This window comes from Scyliorhinus torazame, chromosome 14 (assembly GCF_047496885.1).
Source record: "Scyliorhinus torazame isolate Kashiwa2021f chromosome 14, sScyTor2.1, whole genome shotgun sequence".
Lineage (NCBI taxonomy): Eukaryota > Metazoa > Chordata > Chondrichthyes > Carcharhiniformes > Scyliorhinidae > Scyliorhinus > Scyliorhinus torazame.
Genome location: NC_092720.1, coordinates 27,462,690 through 27,484,230, shown reverse-complemented (window position 1 = coordinate 27,484,230; position 21,541 = coordinate 27,462,690). Strand labels below are relative to the sequence as shown.

Genomic DNA, 21,541 nt, shown 5'->3' with positions numbered 1-21,541 from the left:
CTGTGCATGGACTGACTGCCTCCTTTCTCTCCATCAGAACAGCGACTGTACATCAAAATGTAGCTCATTGGCTATAAAGCACTTTGGGTGTCTCAAGGAGAGGTGAAGATGGTTGACAGCTTCAAATTCCGAGTGTGCACATCACCAACTATCTGTCCTGGTCCACCCACGTCAACGCTACGGCCAAGAAAGCACAAGAGCGCCTAGACTTCCCTAGGAAACTAAGGAAATTCAGCACCTTCACATTGACTCTTACCAACTTTTACAGATGCACCATAGAAAGCATCCTATCTGGCTGCATCACAGCCTGGTATGGCAACTGCTCGGCCCAGGACCGCAAGAAACTTCAGAGAGTCGTGAACACAGCCCAGTCCATCACACAAACCTGCCTCCCATCCATTGACTCCATCTACACCTCCCGCTGCCTGGGGAAAGCGGGCAGCATAATCAAAGACCCCTCCCACCTGGCTTACTCACTCTTCCAAATTCTTCCATCGGGCAGGAGATACAAAAGTCTGAGAACACGCACGAACAGATTCATAAACCGTTTCTTCCCCGCTGTTCCCAGACTCCGAAACAACCCGTTTATGGACTGATATGATTAATACTACACTCCTGTCTGCTTCACCCGATGCCGGTGTCTATGTATTTACATTATGTATCTTGTGTTGCCCTATTATGTATTTTCCTTTCAAGTACTAACTGATCTGTTTGCGCTGCACACAGAAAAATACTTTTCACTGTATTTCAGTACACGTGACAATAAACAAATCCAATCCAATATAAATATTCTTCAAATTGATTTGGTAACATCTTGTCCTATTACAATTCTCTGTCCCTTACTAAGTGCTCTTCGCATCCCAACACTTACATGCACATTCTTGCTTTGCTACCCACCTTTCAGGCTTCTGTTTTTCACTCTAAGGTTTCTCCCTCTTCGAGAGTGATCAATGTGTGCTCCTCCCTCACCCCCATCCCACCAAGAACATCAGGAGGAACGCCTGGTCCATTTCCTGCCCAATGCTGCCCTGTGATGTTTCAAGCACAAACTTGCCTCCTGCGATCAGGAGGCCCGAATCACTCCCACCGCTTTGAACCCACGGATGAATAATGTAAGGACCCACTCCCATTTCTCTAGTATAAATACTCAATCAACAATCTAATTAGCTGACAAAATTAAGAACTACCTGACTTCTTGTAGTTCACACAAAAGCAAGGAGCGTCCAGGGCTTCTTGTGGGTTCATCCCGAACTCCAGCATGTTAAGCAACACCTCGCAGGTAAAGAAAGGAGTTTGGTTAAAATGGGTCAGATCAATCCTTAAGTACGTTTCTTGGTCTTAATATCATTCTGTCCTCTATTTCCCCATCAGTTTTTAATAGCAGAATTCTGTGCATTATGAAGTTAATTAATTTTTATTAATTCATGGGATGTGAACATCGTTGGCTATGCCCGTGTTTATTAACCACCCCTAGTAGTCCCTAGTCGTCCCTGTGTAGGTACACCCACTGTGCTGTTAGGGAGGGAGTTCCAGAATTTTGACCCAGCAACAATGAAGGAATGGTGATATATTTCCAACTCAGGATGGTGAGTGACTTGGAGCGGAACTTTATAGGTGAAGGCGGTCCCATGTGCCTGCTGTCCTAGATGGTGGAGGGCGTGCATTTGGAGGTTGCTGCCTAAGGAACCTTGGTGAGCTTATGCAGTGCATTTTGTGGTTGGCACACACTGCTGCCACTGTGCAGCGGTGGTGGTGGGTTTGAATGTTTGTGGAAGGGGTGCCAATCAAGTGGGTGCTTTGTCCTGGATGGTGTCAAGCTTCTTGCGTGTTGTTGGAGCTGCACTCATCCACGCAAGAGGAGAGTATTCATCAGACTCCTGACTTGTTCCTTGTAAATTGTGGACAGGCTTTGGGGAGTCAGGAGGTGAGTTACATGCCACAGGATTCCTAGCCTCTAACCTGCTCTGGTAGCCACAGTAATTATCATAGATTATCATAGAATTTACAGGGCAGAAGGAGGCCATTCGGCCCATCGAGTCTGCACCGGCTCTTGGAAAGAGCACCCTACCCAAGGTCAACACCTCCAACCTATCCCCATAACCCAGTAACCCCACCCAACACTAAGGGCAATTTTGGACACTAAGGGCAATTTTGCATGGCCAATCCACCTAACCTGCACATCTTTGGATTGTGGGAGGAAACCGGAGCACCAGGAGGAAACCCACGCACACACGGGGAGGATCTGCAGACTCCGCACAGACAGTGACCCGAGCCGGAACCGAACCTGGGACCCTGGAGCTGTGAAGCAATTGTGCTAACCACAATGCTACCGTGCTGCCCCGGCTTCTGGTCAATGGTAACCCCATGTGGTGGATAGTGGGGATTCAGCTATGGTAATGCTATTAAATGTCTTTTTTTTTTAAATTATTTTTTTATTAAGGTTTTCACAGAATAACAAAATGAAAAAGGAACCCAACAGGGTTAAATACAAAACACAGTCAAAAAACAACCCTTCATATCCTCCTCCCTCTGTACGAAAATAATAAATTAACACCCCAGCTTAACACAGAGCCAACATAGCAAATATATACACCCCCTCCCGAGTTGCTGCTGCCATTGACCAATGTCTACCGTTCTGCTAGGAAGTCTAAGAACGGTTGCCACCGCCTGAAGAACACTTGTACCGACCCTCTCAAGGCGAATTTCACCCTCTCCAATTTAATGAACCCTGCCATATCGTTGATCCAGGATTCCACGCTTGGGGGCCTCGCGTCCTTCCACTGAAGAAGAATCCTCCACCGGGCTACCAGGGACACAAAGGCCAGAATACCGTCCTCTTTCGCCTCCTGCACTCCCGGCTCCTCTCTCACCCCAAATATTGCGAGCCCCCAGCCCTGTTTGACCCTGGATCCTACCACCCTCGACACCGCCTTCGCTACGCCCTTCCAAAATTCCTCCAGCGCTGGGCATGCCCAGAACATATGGGTGTGGTTTGCTGGGCTCCCTGAGCACCTAACACACCTGTCCTCACCCTCAAAAAACCGGCTTATCCTTGTCCCGGTCATGTGTGCCCTGTGCAGCACCTTAAACTGTATGAGGCTGAGCCTCGTGCACGAAGGTGAAGAGTTCACCCTCCCTAGGGCATCTGCCCACATCCCTTCCTCGATCTCCTCTCCCAACTCCTCCTCCCACTTACCTTTCACCTCCACCACCGAGGCTTCCTCCTCCTCCTGCATCACCTGGTAGGTTTCTGAGATCTTCCCCACTCCCGCCCACCCCCCCGAGAGCACCCTGTCCTGGATTGTGCGTGGCAGTAGCCGCGGGAATTCCACCACTTGCCGCCTGGCAAATGCCCTTACCTGTAAGTACCTGAAGGTGTTCCCCGGGGGGAGCTCATACTTCTCCTCCAACTCACCCAGGCTCGCGAGCTTCCCGTCCACAAACAGATCTCCCAACCTTCGTATCCCTGCCTTGTGCTACCCTGAAAACCCTCCATCTGTCCTGCCTGGCACGAACCGGTGGTTCCCCAGTATTGGGGTCCACACCGAGGCCCCAACATCCCCCCCTGTGTCGCCTCCACTGCCCCCAGATTTTGAGGGTAGCCGCCACTACCGGGCTCATGGTATACCTCCTTGGAGGGAGCGGCAGCGGTGCCGTTGCCAGCGCCCGCAGACTCGTACCCACACAGGACGCCGTCTCCAGCCTCTTCCATGCAGCCCCCTCCATTACCCACTTGCGCACCATCATCGCATTGGCGGCCCACTAGTACCCACAGAGGTTGGGCAGCGCCAGCCCCCCCATCTCTACTGTAATGCTATTAAATGTCATGGGACAATGGTTAGCTCCTCTCTTGTTGCAGATGGTCATTGCCTGACACTTGGTGCAACTTGCTCGACAAAGCCTGGATATTGTCCAGGTCTTGCTGCATTTGGACAAGGACTGCTTCAGTATCAGAGGAGTCGCGAATGGTGCTGAACATTGTGCAATCATCAGTGAACACCCCCACTTCTGACCTTGGGCTGGATTCTCCGCTTCACGATGCCAGGATCACAAATCCCGATTGAGCAGAGAATCGCACGAATGTGAAAAATCCAGTTTACCCCTGATGTCAATTCCGACGCCATACTCCCTCGTTGGCAGCAAAATCGAAGTTTCCGTCCCGTGCCAGCAAATCTATGCAAAACCATCAATTGGTTGGACACCTCATGCTCCACCCTTCTGGTGGAGGCGGAGGTCTCGTGGGTGCGAATTGGTGCAAGTGGGGCCTGGGCACCCTGGCTGTTGAGACTAAACATACTCTCAAAAAGCCTCAAACAATGTCAGGCTTGCTGGGGTTGCCCAGGCCTGGGGCAGTAGCAGGGCACAACTTGGTCCCAAGACTTGGGGTGTCCTCCTCGGGCTCGGCGTGACCTGGCTCAGATTATCATAGCTGCAGTATATGTTTTAAACTCCCTCCCACTGGTACTACTTGCAGGCTCCTCACACTGCTCAGTGCTGCCTGTGTCTTTTGAATGCTCAGAGAGCCTCTGGTCATCTGGGAGCCCATCTAGGCTGCCTCCCAATTCGCGCCGGCAGAGTGCTGACTCATTTGCATGTCCTGACACGCTTACCGAATAGCGTCCCCAACGGAAGTGCGGACCGAAAGCAATTCCATCCCAGCTGCAACACTTACGTTGGAAGGAAGGTCATTGATGAAGCAGCTGAAGATGTTTGGGTCTAGGACACTGCCCTGAGGAACTCCTGCAGTGATGTCCTGTGTAATTGAAAATATGGAAAGATATGTCATTTGAAACATGGAAGTCTGGTAATACCTGATTTAAGAAACATGAGAGAATATAGGGAAAAATCTCACGAAGGGTTAACAGCAGCTGCCAGGAGAGGATTGTAAAATGCAGATAGCCTTGGTCAAATAGGCTTAGCAAACAAAACAGCAGATCTTTCAAGTCACAATCGAGTGAATCTTTAGTATAAAGCTAAAAGCAATGTTTCACACCTTCATTGAAATTAACTATCTTAGTGAGCAGATGGAAAAGAATGGATAAAGGTTCAGTTGAATTAGGTGACAATTCTAGGTGTGAAATTTTGCTGACATCAGGTAAATTAAAGAAAACTGGAGACAACCTGTCTACAAGAACACAAATTAGACCCAAATCAAAGTCAAAATTATGAGCTGGGGACACAATTCGATAATAAAACTATAGAAATGACAGGCACCAAAATTCACACCCCTATTGAAATCAAAGCATTTTGAACATCACAAAGGACACAATGTAATCAGAGATCTATGAGCGGAGGTCATGTCAAAATGAATACTTAGTCGTGTTAGAAAAATTTAGATTAAAGGTACCTTTTACAATCCAAGTGAAATAAAAGTTACTTTACAATAAAATCATAAAAACTTAATAACTGTTAGAAAAATATATAAACCCTGAGACAGGGGCAGAGAAGCAGAGAAGGAACAAGAGAAGCAAGCAGAGTCAGCTTACAGTCAGCTCGGTCATGGGACAGAGCAAAGCAGCTGAGCTAATACATCTAAGGAAGACCAGAATTTAAAGAGGAGGCAAAGTCAGCTCAGAGTAAGCTCAGAGTCAGCCAGCAGAGCCAGCTCTCACAGCTCGGTACATGGGAAAGAGAGAGCATAGCAACCGAGCAGAACTGCAAATACATCTGAGGAAGACCAAAAGAATTTAAAGAAGAATGATTGTCAAGGTGGGCCTGAAGATCCCTTCAACCAACCAGAAGGATCCAGAAGCAAAATCTTTTTACTTTTCTGTAAAGACAGTGATTGCAGCTTTTAAAAGAAAAAATATAATGATAAAATAACTTTAAAATTTTAACCTGAAACAGTGGTTATTCATAAGCCTACTTTACTTACTTAGCAACGCAGGACATCGATGCTACTAAGTGGTAAGTAGGTAAAATTATTCTATGAAGGTAAGGGTTATACCAGGGGATAACTTCAAAATATAGTTTGACCTGAATAGCACCCACTTAAGTCTGCACAGGAGTCAGGGAGTGAGAATCCCTGTTCACCATTTAGAATGTCGGCCCTTTTTGGTATAGGGGGAATTCTAAGAATAGTGGTGAGTTTTCAACAACACCTGGAGTTGAGATGATTGACCTCCAACCACCACAACCATCTTCCTTTCTGTCAGGTATGACTCCAGCCAGCAGAGGGTTTTCCCCTTGATTCCCATTGATTCCAGTTTAGCTAGGACTCCTTGATGCCATACTCCGGTCAAATACTGCCTTGATGTCAAGTGCAAAGGTGGCTCGGTGGTGCAGTGGTTAGCCCTGCAGCATATGGTGGTGAGGACCCGGGGTCGATCCCGGCACTGGGTCACTTTCTGCGTGGAGTTTGCACATTCTCCCCGTGTCTGCGTGGGTTTCACCCCCACAACCCAAAGATGTGCAGATTAGGTGGATTGGCCACACTAAATGGCCACTTAATTGGAAAAAAATAATTGGGTGCTCTAAATTTAATTAATAAATAAATAAATTGATGTCAAGGGCAGTCATTCTCACCTCACCTCTGGCATTCAGCTCTTTTGTCCATGTTTGAACCAAGGCTGTAATGAGGTTAAGGGCTAAGTGACCCTGGCAGAACCCAAACTGAGCGTCCGTGAGCAAGTTATTGGTAGGCACGTTTTGCTAGATAGCACTGCTGCTGACCCTTTCCATCACTTTACTGATGGTTGAGAATAGACTGATAGGGCGGTAGTTGGTTGGGTTGGATTTGTCCTGTTTCTTGTGTAGTTGCGCAATTTTCCACATTGCCGGGTAGATACCAGTGTTGTAGCTGTACTGGAACAGCTAGGTTTGAGTCGCAGCAAATTAGAATCATAGAATTTACAGTGCAGAAGGAGGCCATTCGGCCCATCGAGTCTGCACCAGCTCTTGGAAAGAGCACCCTACACCTCCACCCAATAACCCAGTAACCCACCTACCCTTTTTGGACACTAAGGACAATTTATCATGGCCGATCCACCTAACCTGCACATCTTTGGACTGTGGGAGGAAACAGGAGCACCCGGAGGAAACCCACACACACACGGGGAGAACGTGCAGACTCCGTACAGACAGGGACCCAAGCTGGGAATTGAACCTGGGTCCCTGGAGCTGTGAAGCAACAATGCTAACCGCTGTGCTACCTTGCTGCCCTGGAAATTCTGGTGAACAGGTCTTCAGGACTATTGCTGGAATATTGTCAGAGCCCATAGACTTTGCAGAATCCAGTGCCTTCGGTGGAGTGAATCTAACTGGCTGACGATTGGCATCTATGATGCTGGGGACCTCTGAAGGAGACCAAGTTGGATCATCCACTCGGTAATTCTGGTTGTTGGACATACTTTAATCTTCCTTATCTTTTGTACTGATGTGCTGGCTCCTCCATCATTGAGGATGGGGTTATATGTGGAGTCTCTTCCTCCGGTGAGTTGTTTAATTGTCTAACTTAATGGACAAATTAAGATTTTACCGAAATAAACTGTTGCACTGGTTTAGTTGTGTTCTGTCTTTCTGTTTATTACACAATTCTTAAATTCCATTAAACCTGGCTGATAAGGAAAACTGAGGCCTTTGTCAAAAGAAATGATTGACGTTGGTGTGCAATCCATCAATCCAACTAGGTTCAAATCCAACGCAATCCCTATCTGGGGTGGATTTACAATGAAATACACTGTGCCTAGGCACAGGACCCCACTAATTAAATCTGTCTCAGATCCTTCTGGCATCTCCTTTGAACCACGGCAATTGCAAAACTGAAGTGGCAAACCCCTGATTTCACCAACAGATGGAGCTGTGCACCATTTGTTTTCTCCGACTGACCGAACATGAGTGGAAGTTCTCTCTCGGTGCATAAATGACCTAATTTGGGCGAAACGTACACGTACAGTGTTCAGTCAGATTTCTATATTTGAAAACATTTGTGATTGATCAACCTTTGAGACAGTCAACAGCACCATCATCGCCAACACCAAGGGATGTATAGTACAGGCAGCTAAATGCAGTTGAGGGAAAGATCTGTCATGGTGGAACTGACTGGCAGAGATGGTTACCTGCCACTTGCAGGTGGGACGTCCTGCCGCCCACCCATCCCCCACTCTGGGAAAAAGGGGAGACGGCACCCGGAAGCTGGCAAAGCTGGCCTGAAGTGGAAAATCCACGCACTTGCCCACCTCCATGCTCCCATTGGGCCCCAACACCACAGCCCCACAACCTCCAAATTCCCTTCCCAAGTCACACACCATCCTCTATTGGAATTATATCAGTCGTTCCTTCACTGTTGCTGGGTGAAAATCCTGAATTCCCTCCCTAACGGGTGTAATAATAATCTTTATTGGCTTACATTAACAGTGCAATGAAGTTACTGTGAAAATCCCCTAGTCGCCACATTCCAGCACCTGTTCAGGTACACAGAGGGAGACTTCAGAATGTCCAATTCACCTCACAAGCACGTCTTTCGGGACTTGTGGGAGGAAACCGGAGCACACGGGGGAAACCCACACAGGCGCAGGGAGAACGTGCGGACTCTGCACAGACAGTGCCCCAAGTGGGAATCGAACCTGGGACCATGGTGCTGTGAAGCAACAGTGCTAACCACTGTGCCACCGTGCTGCCCACACACACCACATCAACCACAGATCCTCAGGAAGGCACCTTACCATCACGTACTCAAGGGCAATTAGGAATGGGAAAATGCCTTGCCAACAAAAACGACTTATATTGAGACAGCACGTGTAATGAAACATCTCATGACACACAGGAGCATTGTAAAAACAAAGTATTGGGGGGCCGGTTTAGCTCACTTGGCTAGACAGCTGGTTCATGATGCACAGCAAGGCCAGCAGCGTGGGTTCAATCCCCTTCCTGGCTGAGATTATTCACGAAGGCCCCGCCTTCTCAAACTTGCCCCTCGCCTGAGGTATGATGATCCTCAGGTTAAACCACCACCACAAGTCAGCTCTCCACCTCAAAGGGGAAAGCAGCCTATGGTCATCTGGGACTATAGCGACTTTACACACAAAGTATGACACCAAGCTGCATAAAGAGATATTAGGACAGATGATTAAAAGGGAGGCATTCTTAAGTGTCTTAAAGGTGTAACATGAGGCAGAGCAACAAAGAGGTGTTTGGAGATGATTCCAGAGTTAGGGGGAAGACAACTGAAGACATGGCCACTAATAATAGAGCAATGTCAACTGAGAATGGGAAAGAGGCCAGAATTAGAGGATCACAGATATCTCTGGGGATTACAGAGATAGGGAGGAACATGAAATAGCGCCACCTAAAGTACTGCGAGACAAAGCAAGTCACATAAAAGTAGAGCTACAAGTACCTATCACAGCACAGTAGAAACTGGCCCTTACCTGCACATGACCTTGAGGTTGCATGAATCCACCCATCACTCCAAAGCTGCACAGAAGTTGTCCAGTGGCAGCGGATGTGGCAAGAGCGGGGATGATGGTGTGGTAGGGCCGCTTTCCTGGCGCTAGGCAATTTGGGTGTTCTGAGCTCAGTGAAAGATTGGCACCTCTGTTCCAAAACAATGAGTGAAAATAGAACAATGTACCAATTGTAAAAGAGAAATTATATGGTGCCATTCACAAATCTTAAGATTTTCCAAAGCACTTTACAGCCAGTGAGGTACATTTTGACCGTGAAGCCGTGCAGTGGCCATTTTATGCACAGCAAGATCCCACAAACTGCAATCAGATCACCTGTTTCTTTATGCGATGCTGATTAAGGGACAGATGTCAGCCAGGACACCATGGAGAACTTCTTGGCTTTTCTTTGGAATATGGCCATGAGATTTTTTACACCCCCATGAGGGGGGGGGGGGGGGGGGGGGGGGGCGGTCATAGAGAGACTCGATTTAATACAGGGTTGTATTCCCTCAGTGCGGCTGTGGGAGCGTCAGCCTAGGTTAGTTGCTCAGGTTTCTGGGCTCAGACTTGAACCCACAACCTCCTGGGTTAGAGACGAGAATGCTACCAATTGAGCCCTAATTGGACCTTACCGCAGCCAAGCACGTCAACGGATGGTTCAGTTGAAACTGCAGCGAGGGCTCCTGCAGGAGAACATTACAAATGCTCAGGAAGGAAGGAAATAAACGGACAGAAAATGGCGGCTCTTGATCAGATCAAAAATATATATTCCAAGCTTTCCTTGTGCAGAAAGTGAGAAAAAAAAGGATCTGATCGATATTAAGGGTGTTTTCTGCAAAGTTTGAATAACAAATCCACGTTGTGCCTCATCAGAATTGATATAGACAGTAAAGATATAGGGCTGAATTCTCCACTGGCGGGATTCTCTGTTGCGCCTGCAGCGCACCCACACCGGGGATTTCCCGACGGCATGGGGCTGCCCACCATGGGAAACCCCATTGGCCGGCTGGCGGGATGGAGAATCCCGTCCATATAATTCTAGCATCGGTTCTAACACTTGTTGGTGTTATTACGCCTGGCATGAGAGAAAGTGCCACGCGGTTGAAGAGATGTTGGATGAAGATGTGAAGCAGACAGAAATGCAGGGTTACAGGATATTTCAATGAATAAGCCACTGCACACCGCATTGTCTGAATGGCGTGTGTATGTGTGTGTGCGTGCTGTAAATCCTGTGTGATTATTGCGAATAAAAACAGCTACCAAGAGATGCAAGCGTGTGAAAGAAACATTTGCTAGCCAATAAATATTTGATATCGGTTCCACAACCCTCCTTTGATTTAGATAACTCTGGTATTCGCCAAACCCATACTGTGCAATCCTGCTTCTGCTGCCAAGATTCAAAAGTATAACAAGATAAATAAGATACATTAAGGAGTGATCATTAGGCAATAATAGGTGCAGCACAGGAAGGAAAAGTAGATAATGAAGTCCATAGCTTTATGGTCTTGAGGGGCAAACTCGCATATACACAGGATATACACGTGATCATTGGATATCTTAAAGCACACTACAGACCTTTTGAAATGTAGTCACTGTTGCAATGTAGCAGATGTGGCAGCCAATTGGCCAGAGAGAGCTGCCATAAGCGGTAATGTGACAATAGCCAGATAAATCCATTTGTGTGAGGTTTACCGACGGATGAATGTTGGCCAGGACATCGCTGACAGTGCAGCACTCCCTCCGCACTCTGTGCTGGGAGTGTCAGACTACAGTCCTGGAGTGGGAACAGAACCTCATATTTTTAGATTTGGAGGCAATAGCGCTGCCAACTGAGCCGCAGCGAACACAAATGATCTCACCGAGGAGACAGATCTCATGCATTTTGATTGCGATTAGTGTGAGGAGAAACAACAGCATATCGGACAATGTATTTGACCCAAATGCCGCAAACAAGTAATGAGGAAAAATGTTTTGATAAATGATTTTGGGCTCGGTTTTCCTGGATCTAGGATCTGCCGCCCCATTAACCCTTTCATGAATCTGGACTGTTCTCTAGGTGAGGAGTCAATAACTATACAGGATGGGCTTCCACTGGGACCTCCATCAGTAAATGTCTGCCTGCCACTACCATGCAGGAACCTAAAGAAAAGGTGACTGTTTAATTGGGATGAAAGAGGCCCGAAGACCATGAGGGAGAGGTTTTTAAAAAATCTTTAGATCTCAGATTGTGCCGAGCCTGAGAAAGGATACGTGTTTGTGGCTTGAAGTGAGGCACCAGTAGCTTCACTATCACTGCTCCTACCTCCCCCCCCTCCCTCCCCCTACCCCCCACCCTCCCCCTCCCCCCTCCCCCCCACCCTCCTCCTCCCAACCCTTCGCCTGAGGCTCTGGTATCATTAAAGAAAGACAGGAAAAGGGGTCAGTTCACTAGCCCCAGCTGGGACACCGGAGGCGGGATTCTCCGACTCCCCGCCGGGACGGAGAATCCCCGGGTGGCGGCGTGAATCCCGCACCGCCCCGCCAATGCCGGCTGCCGTATTTTCCGGCGCCGGTTTTCGGGCGGTGGCAGGGATCACGCCGTGGTGGTCGCCCCCCCCCCCAGCAATTCTCCGGGCCCCTATGAGTCGAGCGGCCGTCGGTTTCTGGCCAGTCCCACCGGCGTGAAATAGACATGGCTTTTAGGCCGGCTGCTGCGGTCCTCGGGGGCGCGGGGGGGCCCCCCATGGTGGCCTGGCCCGCAATCGGGGCCCACTGATCTGCGGGCGGGCCTGTGCGTGGGGGCACTCCTTCCTTCCGCACCGGCCTCTGTACGGCTCCGCCAATGACAAATGTTGAATTCTTTACCTGTCAGTCTGGCCTCAATAAAACTCGAGATGGATTTGTAGGCATAGTATTATTTATTTTTAACCAACTTGCAAGTCTGACTCGCTTCTCAGGGACACAGAACACAGAACCAGTCTCCTGGACCCCTTGGAAACGAATGAGGAAGGAGACAAAGGGATCTCTGCAAATACATTCAAATGGCATCAAGTTTCACATACACGATTCCCATAGGTCATCCTATACCCCTCCTGACCTGGCCATACATCCTAATTGGCTCACTTCTCATTCCTTAACCCTGGCCTCTTGTTGCCCAGCATTCTTTTCTCCTCCTCTACCAGACACCCCTCCCCCCTTCCTTGCCATGCTTTCTGAAATCCTTTGTCTGTGAACTCACTAGAATTAAACCGGCCTACATCTACATTACTGTAACTAATATATTTAAACTAACTATTTTATATCACATTCGTCATTCCCTCCTTTTATCATTTCATGATAACCTATCTATTCAATCCGTAGCTACGGCCCCTCATCTAAAAATATTCGTTGCTGCATTTCCAATTCCTGTTGTAGCCCCCTTCATCCGCTGCACTCTCGTGGATCCTAACAGCCAAGATTCTAGGGGCGTCTATCTGTTCCAGTGCACCCCGCATTCTACCCATCACGCATTTAAGGATGGCCAGGCCCACAAAGATGCAGCCGAGTGCCACTGCTAAATACATGGCCATATTTATCAACCAGTCCTTCCAACCTCCAAATACCCAGTTACCCCAAGAGCCAGGGTCCTGCATTCCGTCCAGGTGATCCCGTATGCGATCCATAAATTTAGCGATGTTAACGGTTAGGTCTTGAACTCCCATGGTACACTTGCCCTGCACTATGGCGCATACCCCACCCTCATGGGCCAGAAGAGGCAGCACGGTAGCATTGTGGATAGCACAATTGCTTCGCAGCTCCAGGGTCCCAGGTTCGATTCCGGCTTGGGTCACTGTCTGTGCCGAGTCTGCACATCCTCCCCGTGTGAGCGTGGGTTTCCTCCGGGTGCTCCGGTTTCATCCCACAGTCCAAAGATGTGCAGGTTAGGTGGATTGGCCATGATAAATTGCCCTTAGTGTCCAAAATTGCCCTTTGTGTTGGGTGGGGTTACTGGGTTATGGGAATAGGGTGGAGGTGTTGACCTTGGGTAGGGTGCTCTTTCCAAGAGCCGGTGCAGTCTCGATGGGCCAAATGGCCTCCTTCTGCACTGTAAATTTTATGATAATCTATGAAGATAGTCAAGAGCATACCGATTCTGCAGTGCAAACAACCGCAGCTGAGACAATTATTTGGTTATTGCCCCGAGGGCTCCCAAGGTTTTGTTTCCCAGGATGGTAAGGCCACAAATAAAATAATTCCTATCGCTAACCGCCAAGGAACCCCCACACCTCCCAGTGACAAGACGCTCAGAATTCCCCACCCGGCTGAGTGGCCCCGGTTGGGTGCGAGAACCTGAGGTTTTTTCTAGTTCTCGCAGAATTCAGCTAGACTGCCCGGCGTGCTAACTGATTGTGCAGCATCCACGCCGAGGGGCAGGGGACTGTGGTTGGGACTAGAGTCCCGAAAGCAATTTGGCGGGGAAATGGGGGTGACAAAACATTGGTCGCTGTGCCACTAAAAGTTATATTCGTTTCCACCTCTACCAGCAAACAGCCGTACCCGTCACTGCCGAAACAATTCTCGTACGACCGGGAGTCCCTATTGGGAGTGAAGTGGCTAGGTATGTACGCCCTCCACCGTTGCAGCCCATCATACTGTGAATGGGAATTATCCCGAGAAAGGGGAAGGCAAATAGCCGGTGGTGCTGAACCCGGATCGTAAGGAAGAGTGACTTGCTCGGTCGGTGGCTCGGAATGCTGACAATGAACCACCGTTTGGGGAGTGCCCCAAAGCGGTGAAACAGAAAATAACCTAGACACCGCTGAGGGGTTCGGGTAGCAGACAACCCGTCCCTGGCCATACAAGCGGTGGTAAATCTGGTAGAAGAGATTCATACTACCCAAGTTTTCCTCAGTCTGGGCCCTAAATGAATTAAGTGTATCTCCTGATAACCTACGTTCCAGTTGTACTCCCCTTCTTACATGCCCCGTCCTCTCTCTAGACCCCCTCTCTCTCTCACGACCTCTTCCTACCCTCTCCTGACGGTCTGATTTCACCTTTATGGCACCAATCTTATCACATCCAAAATCAAATTTACACGTACTCCAAAAACAAGGCCATGTCCATGTAATGTTCCCTTACCATCGACGGGACCGGTGCAATTGCTTCATGAGTCCTGCATTGTCAGTTAACCTGATGACCTTCCATGAGTCGATACCATGTCCTCGTATATGGGGGCAGCGAAGAACATCACTCTGCATAAACAAAATGTCCTTGTAGTTTGGTTGGGGTTACAGATGTAGATGATATTTCCCTTTTCCATGTCCGTCGCCGATGTCACGCCAAGCGAGGTGAGGCCGAGGATTACACAGGCGGTGCTTCACACCTGTAAAACAGCACTGGGGAAGGGAGGCAGGTTAGTAACCAACCTTTTTACAGTGATAGAGGTGGTCCCAATTTACAGTGGTGGAGGTGGACCCAAGCACTCCGCCCCTCCACTTTAACTGCAGTGGGGGTGGTAAAGAGAACTTGGAAGGGCCCCTCCCATCGCGGATCCGACCCTTTCCGAGTCCAATTTTTTGACCATGACATAACTACCGGGCTGCACTGAAAGTGAGCTAGGTAATGGGGGCGGTGGCGGGTGAGCCGTGAGGACCTGGCCATGGAGCTCCTTGAGGACCTTAGTGAGGGCTAGAACATAGGTGGACATCTCTTCAGTCATATGGTGAAACTGAACCAGTCTGGGAACATGCAGGCTCCAGGGAGTTCTAAGGGGCCTGCCATAAAGGATCTCGGCAGGAGAGAGCCGGGCCAGTCCTGCAGGTGTAACCCGCAGATGGAAGAGGGCAACGGGGAGCAACTTAAGCCATGTCAGTCCCGTGTCTGCTCTTAATTTAGCCAATTTAGTTTTGAGGGTCTGATTGTGTCACTCAACCAACCCGGCCGCCTGCGGTCTGTACGCACAGTGTAACTGCTGGCGTATGCCCAACTGGGAGCAGAACTCCTTGTTAATCTGTCCAATAAAATGAGGCCCGTTATCAGAATTTAACTGAGCTGGTATAATGTACCGGGGAATGATTTCCCGCATCAGAACTTTAACCACAGTAGCAGCTTTATTATCGGTAGTCGGATACGCCTCGACCCATCTGCTGAACACATCCACTATGACCAAAACATATTTATAACATTGACAACATTGACATCTTTCCAACTCAATGTAATCCATTTGGAGCATCTCAAAGGGACCATTGGGCAACGGGGTTTGCCTCATACCACAAGGGATACCTTTGCCGGTGTTATTTTGCTGACAAATCAAACACCGATTACTGATACTCTGGGCCAACTCCTGCATTTTAGGGTGCCACCAAGTGTCCAGCAACAAATCACTAGTCCCCCGAGCCCCACAATGAGTTGCAAAGTGTACACATTCGATGGCCCATAAAGCCAATACATCAGACATACAAGTCTGGTGTGCTGGCGTGGTCCATAAAGAGGAAACAGAATCATATGTACAACCTAACTGTTTCCACATTTGTTTATCACTCTCAGGAGCGTCCTCCTGTAATCTTATGACGTCTTGGATGGTTGGCATTGGCTTGTCAGAAGCAGACCTATTTATAGCAGATCGTTTAGTCTGACTTATCATTTTTGGCACCATCACTTGCTGAATTTGCGCGGCTGTCCCGCGCTGCACAATCTGCTTGTTCATTACCAACGTCAACTGGGGTCTTACCGTTTGTATGGGCAGCGCATTTAATGTCGGAAATCTGCGCTGGCAGAAGGAGGGCCTGCAGTAGGTCATTAACTAAACCCCGGTGGGATATTTCCGTGCCGGCCGAGGTAAGGAATCCCCTATTCTTCCAGAGCTGTCCGAAGTCATGAACTACCCCGAAGGCGTATCGGGAGTCAGTGTAAATATTTACCCGACGATCTACCCCAAGTATACATGCACGGGTAAGGGCAAAAAGTTTGGCTTGTTGGGCTGAATAAGGGGTCTGAAAGGATCAGACCATCCTGATCTACGATTGCGTAACCAGACAGTCTCCGGCCAGTGGGGCTTACTAATGCACTGCCATCAACATACAGAATCATGTCAGGTTGTTCTAACGGAATATCACTCAGATCGTCCCTTATTGTGGTAGTTTCCTGAATCAAGGCTAAACAGTCGTGGCCAGGTGCGTCTTCATGGACAGGGGGAACGCTAAGAAAACAGGCTGGATTGATAGTGGTGCAGTATTTAAATGTCAGACGTGGAGTGTTCAAAAGGTATATTTCATACCTATTCTGACGAGCTGCGGTAAGATGCTGAGTCTGCAGTTGCCCCAGTAGTGCGATGACCGAGTGGGAGCTATACACCGTAATATCCTGTTGGAGAGTTATATTGGCAGCAGCAAACTATTGTATATCGCTGCCAAGATCTGGGTGCAAACAGGGTGGCCCAACGCCACTGGATCAAGTTTGGAAGAGTAATATGCTACGGGCCGGTGCTTGTCCCCATGTTGCTGGGTGAGTACCGCTGTTCAACATCCTTCCAGAACAGTACAGTATATCTGGAATGGTGGGTCGTACAAGGGCCTACCAAGGGCCGGTGCTTGTAACACCGGCTTGCTTCAGGCAATGGAAGGCTTCGAGTGCCTCGGTGGTGAGAGTAAAATTCCCCCCTTCACTAGTGTAAAGCGTCAGCAGCTTTGTATAGACAGCGATGTTTGGTATCCATTGCCTACCCTTCCCATAGGCCCCAGATCCTTGGCATGGTACTGGTCGTGGACCTGACGGTAATATGAGGGCCTACAGAAGCTGACTGTGGCCATAAATGTGGTGGCATTGTAACAAAATCGGCTGTACCTTCTTTTCCCGTGACTGTGGCTGTAACCTTGACTGGCCATTCGGTCCCAATTAACGGCCGGTATTTGTCCTCCAACTCCCTGTTTTGTCCGGTTCTGTCATAGGCCAGGGTAACGTGATGCAGTGAATGCTCAATGTCTAACGTCCACCACTGGGGAGTGATAGAAATATAGCACTGTTGTCTCATCCTCCATGATTGAACCGTTACCCCTTCGTCTCCGCACTCTAGCTGTAGCTGGAAGATACACAGTAAATCTCGGGCCAACAAGTTACAGTCCAATCCAGTAGTCACCACAAACTAATGTTACAGCATCAGGGTTTGGTATTTTCCTAATCGGCAGCTGTCTCAGAGTTTCACTGGGGGGGCGCTCTAGTGGCTTCCTCTGGCTCTTCAAAGACTTTGTATCCTTCCCTTCCACTAGGGGGAGCTCCAGCTCCTCAGAACCATTCCCATCCTCTTTCTTTGTTCTCATACTTTTCTGTCCTACCATATCGGTCTGAAGGGATCTCGATGGGATGCGCGATTGTTTCTGGATAGGATCAGGCCCCTCTCTCATTGTCCAAGATCAGGTCCTAGAGCTAACTGGGCTTGTTGAACAGAGCTCCCCTTCTCTAACAGACAGTGAAGATGCTGAAATAGGACCCAAGCTATCAACCGAAGGGGCTGGAAAGGCTGGCATGATTTGAATCTCAATTATGATACCCTGGTGGTTCCGGAATTAGTGCAGACAATGCTACTGGTGCAGTCGGGACTCTAGCCGACATGGCCCAATTTTCTAGGTCCTCATCTGCTTCTGTCAATGCAAGGCCAGCCATTGAACTATTTTTTTAACTCGAGTCCACCCTCTCTTTACATGTGCGTTTCTTTGAATGCACACTCCTTTTTCAAGATCTCCAGAGTTTTCTGGTTCCCCCTTTCACTAATTGGAATCCCCATTTTAAGGGCATTTTCTTGCCAACTTAATAACATGATGTTATCCCTCTCATGTTGACAACATTGTCTCCATAATCTAATTAACTCTTTAGCTTTCATACTTTGGCTCTCTTTTTTTTTTAAAATGTATTTGCCTATTTATAGCCAATGACAATTTTTGCTACTTGGCAAAATTATTTAAAAGGTTTTAACAGTGTTCTTTTAAAACTTAAAATGTTTGAAAATTCAAATTGAATTACTGCAACCTGCAAGCTTAGCTCTGATCTCAACTCAGAACTGAATTTACGATTTGCTTAACAGAAACTTGTATAACTTTTACAACTTAATTAATTCTTTATCTTAACAATTTTTCTTTTAACAAGTTTTTCTTACAGTCACAAAAATGTTGGCTGCTATCAATGAGGGAGCAGTTAGCTGCGGTGATGTATACCGGAGCAAAGTCAACTGTCATCTCCAGATTTACGCTTTTTAAAATGGTGTCAGTGAGTTTCTTTAAGTTTCTATTAATTCACAAATAAAATGAGATAAACATTATTTCAAGTAATTCAAACTTAGGATTCTGGCAATTTCAATCAATTGCTTACTAAAATAATTAACTTTTATCAAAGAGGTGGAGAAATCCACTGGCTACCTTTAATTAATTCAAAACGTAACTTTGCTGGAGTTTCACTGACTCGAAAGAAAGGTATCCAATTACACCACAAGCTACCTGTTATCTCAAGGCCCGTGTGAGAAGCACTGTCTGTAGTCGTTAACGTTGGCTGCTGCTGTTAACCCTTTGAGAGAATTCTGCTTTAACTAACATGCAGCATCCAGTTCTATGGATGTTCTTTTGTTTTGAAATTTATCCCAAAAGTTCCCCATAATCTCTAACTAGTCCTCAAGACTGCGTTTCTTGCCACTACAGTTCAAGGATACAATTTTAGCTTCATCAACTATAGATTTAAAAACACTCTTGGAACTGAACCCACCTCTCTCTGAGGTCCCATCAGTTCATCAAAACACTCACACATGGAATTAAACCATCAATTTTGATGTCCCATCAATTCCAAAACTAACCCAAAACCGAACTATCAATTATGATATCCTATCAGTTAAATTTTCTAATCCCCAGACTGATCTTTGATTTCGTCGAGACGATCTTTCCGTACCAACCGCGAGTGACCAGACCAATCAGACCATAAGAAGAGGGGGAAACCAATGTGTGTCATTTTCCAGCTACACATTATGGGCCCGTTTCCACTTTCCTTGTCCAAAATCAGCCTAATTCTGATTTCGCAGTTTGTCGATAACCGTCTGGAGAAATCCCGGGTTTCCGGCACCAAATGACAAATGTTGAATTTTTTACCCGTCAGTCTGGCCTCAATAAAACCCGAGATGGATTTGTAGGCATAGTATTATTTATTTTTAACCAACTTGCAAGTCTGACTCGCTTCTCAGGGACACAGAACACAGAACCAGTCTCCTGGACCCCTTGGAAACGAATGAGGAAGGAGACAAAGGGATCTCTGCAAATACATTCAAATGGCATCACGTTTCACATACACAATTCCCATGGGTCATCCTATACCCCTCCTGACCTGGCCATACATCCTAATTGGCTCACTTCTCATTCCTTAACCCTGGCCTCTTGTTACCCAGCATCCTTTTCTCCTCCTCCACCAGACACCCCTCCCCCTTCCTTGCCATGCTTTCTGAAATCCTTTGTCTGTGAACTCACTAGAATTAGACCGGCCTACATCTACATTACTGTAACTAATATATTTAAACTAACTATTTTATATCACATTCGTCACCATGGCCAGCGCGGAGAAGCCACCCCCCTGCGCATGCGCCAGAACATGCCGGACGTTCTGCGCATGCGCGGGACCACGCCGGCGGTTCTGCGCATGCGCGGGACCACGACGGCCCTTCGCCGCTGGTTGGCATGGCGCCAATCCCTCCGGCGCGGCCTAGCCCCCGGAAGTGCGGAGGATTCCACAACTTCCGGGTGGTCTGACGCCGGAGTGGTTCGTGCCATTTTTTTTACACCGGCGACAGACCATCGGGGATTCGGGAGAATCCCGCCCCCGGAATAATTCCCCTGCCCTTCGGCCTGATAGTGCCATGGGATCTTTCACATCCACCCAAGCAAGCAGTTTTAAATTCTCACCCGATAGATGGTATCTCTGACAGTGCAGCACTCTGTCAGTGTCGGCTTTGACTGCAGGCCCCTTTGTCAGCTTGCTCCCTGCATTTTGAACCCTGCTGATTTAGAGTCGAATAATGAAAAGAAAATCAAACATTCAGAGTAGAAATGAGGACGGTGCACCAAACTGATGTTTCCACTACTGGGAAGGGGGAGGGGGGGGGCTACTAAAAACTGGACACTGTAAGTATAAATAGTCACAACTAAATCCAACAAGGCACTCAGGAGAAACTTTGAATTTGGAACATGCTACCAGCTGATGTAGTTGAGGTGAATAGCATAGTTGTATTTATGTAGAGGTTAAATAAGCATATGATAAGAATGGAATAGAAGAAATGTTGATAGAATGTGAGGAGGCTTGCGTGGAGCTTAAACTCTGACAATGGGCCAAATAGTCAGCTAGTGTGTTGTAATTTCTATGTAATATTGGGAGTTCTACTCAAGCACCATCGCTCACACCCATTAACACAGTCTGTGAGTTCTCAGGCTCACTGTTACTCTATGGGCCATTTAGTTCCCTGGGCCGCTATTCCCTAGAATGCTCTCCATGTATAGTCTAAGCAGGACCACATGTTCGAGAATAACTTCCCGTTGCTAAGTGAAAAGTGTGTGCGCGCTGTTTGATTTTTGTTTTTGCTCACAGGTAAGGCAGATCTGCAGCCTTCTGGTAAAAGTCCAGTGCCAAAGTCCGAGTCGTTGCTATTGGTGAAAGAGCTGGCATTTCCCTCCGTGTCCACTGCTGTAAAGTAAACAGTGTCACCACCACCAGCCCCGCAGGGGTTGCCATGGATATCCTGACTGTTTGTCCTAACAATCCACAAGGGGCAAAGGAAACAAAAAAAAAAACAAGACGTTTCCACACCACGAGCCCTGAAGTGAAAAATTCATTATCTATTTATTTTTAAAGATAGTTACCAGTAAACTAAAAACAAGAATACATCCAGTCATTTGGGAAAAAAAAGTGAATCATGTTTAAGCCAAGAGAAACCCAAGTAGTAAGCAACCAGATTAAGACCTGAAGCAAACCCAAAGTTCAACATTATTTACAATTGGTTTCTATTGGGCCATCGCATCATTTCCACTACATATCTCTTCGACTTAGCATCAGCGTTGTCACATCGCCAGATATCAAGGCTTTGAACTAATTTAAGTACTTACACTCTTATCTAAAGCAAGCAAAGGACCCTGGCATTCACCACCACCTCATCAAAATATCCAGCTGCAAAAGGATTA

General features: G+C 47.7%; 1 long non-coding RNA gene and 1 pseudogene across 1 annotated transcript in view; one reads left to right on the top strand and one right to left on the bottom strand.

The window, feature by feature from the left end:
• The window catches only part of LOC140389602 (uncharacterized), a 68,780-nt gene extending 67,993 nt beyond the window's left edge, over positions 1–787 (top strand). The window contains exon 2 of the long non-coding RNA XR_011934427.1: positions 38–787. This is a non-coding gene — a long non-coding RNA (uncharacterized lncRNA). The remainder of the gene's footprint in view (positions 1–37) is intronic.
• A 389-nt stretch (positions 788–1,176) lies between these two features.
• Positions 1,177–21,541, bottom strand: part of LOC140389476 (glutathione hydrolase-like YwrD proenzyme) — a 135,004-nt pseudogene continuing 114,639 nt past the window's right edge.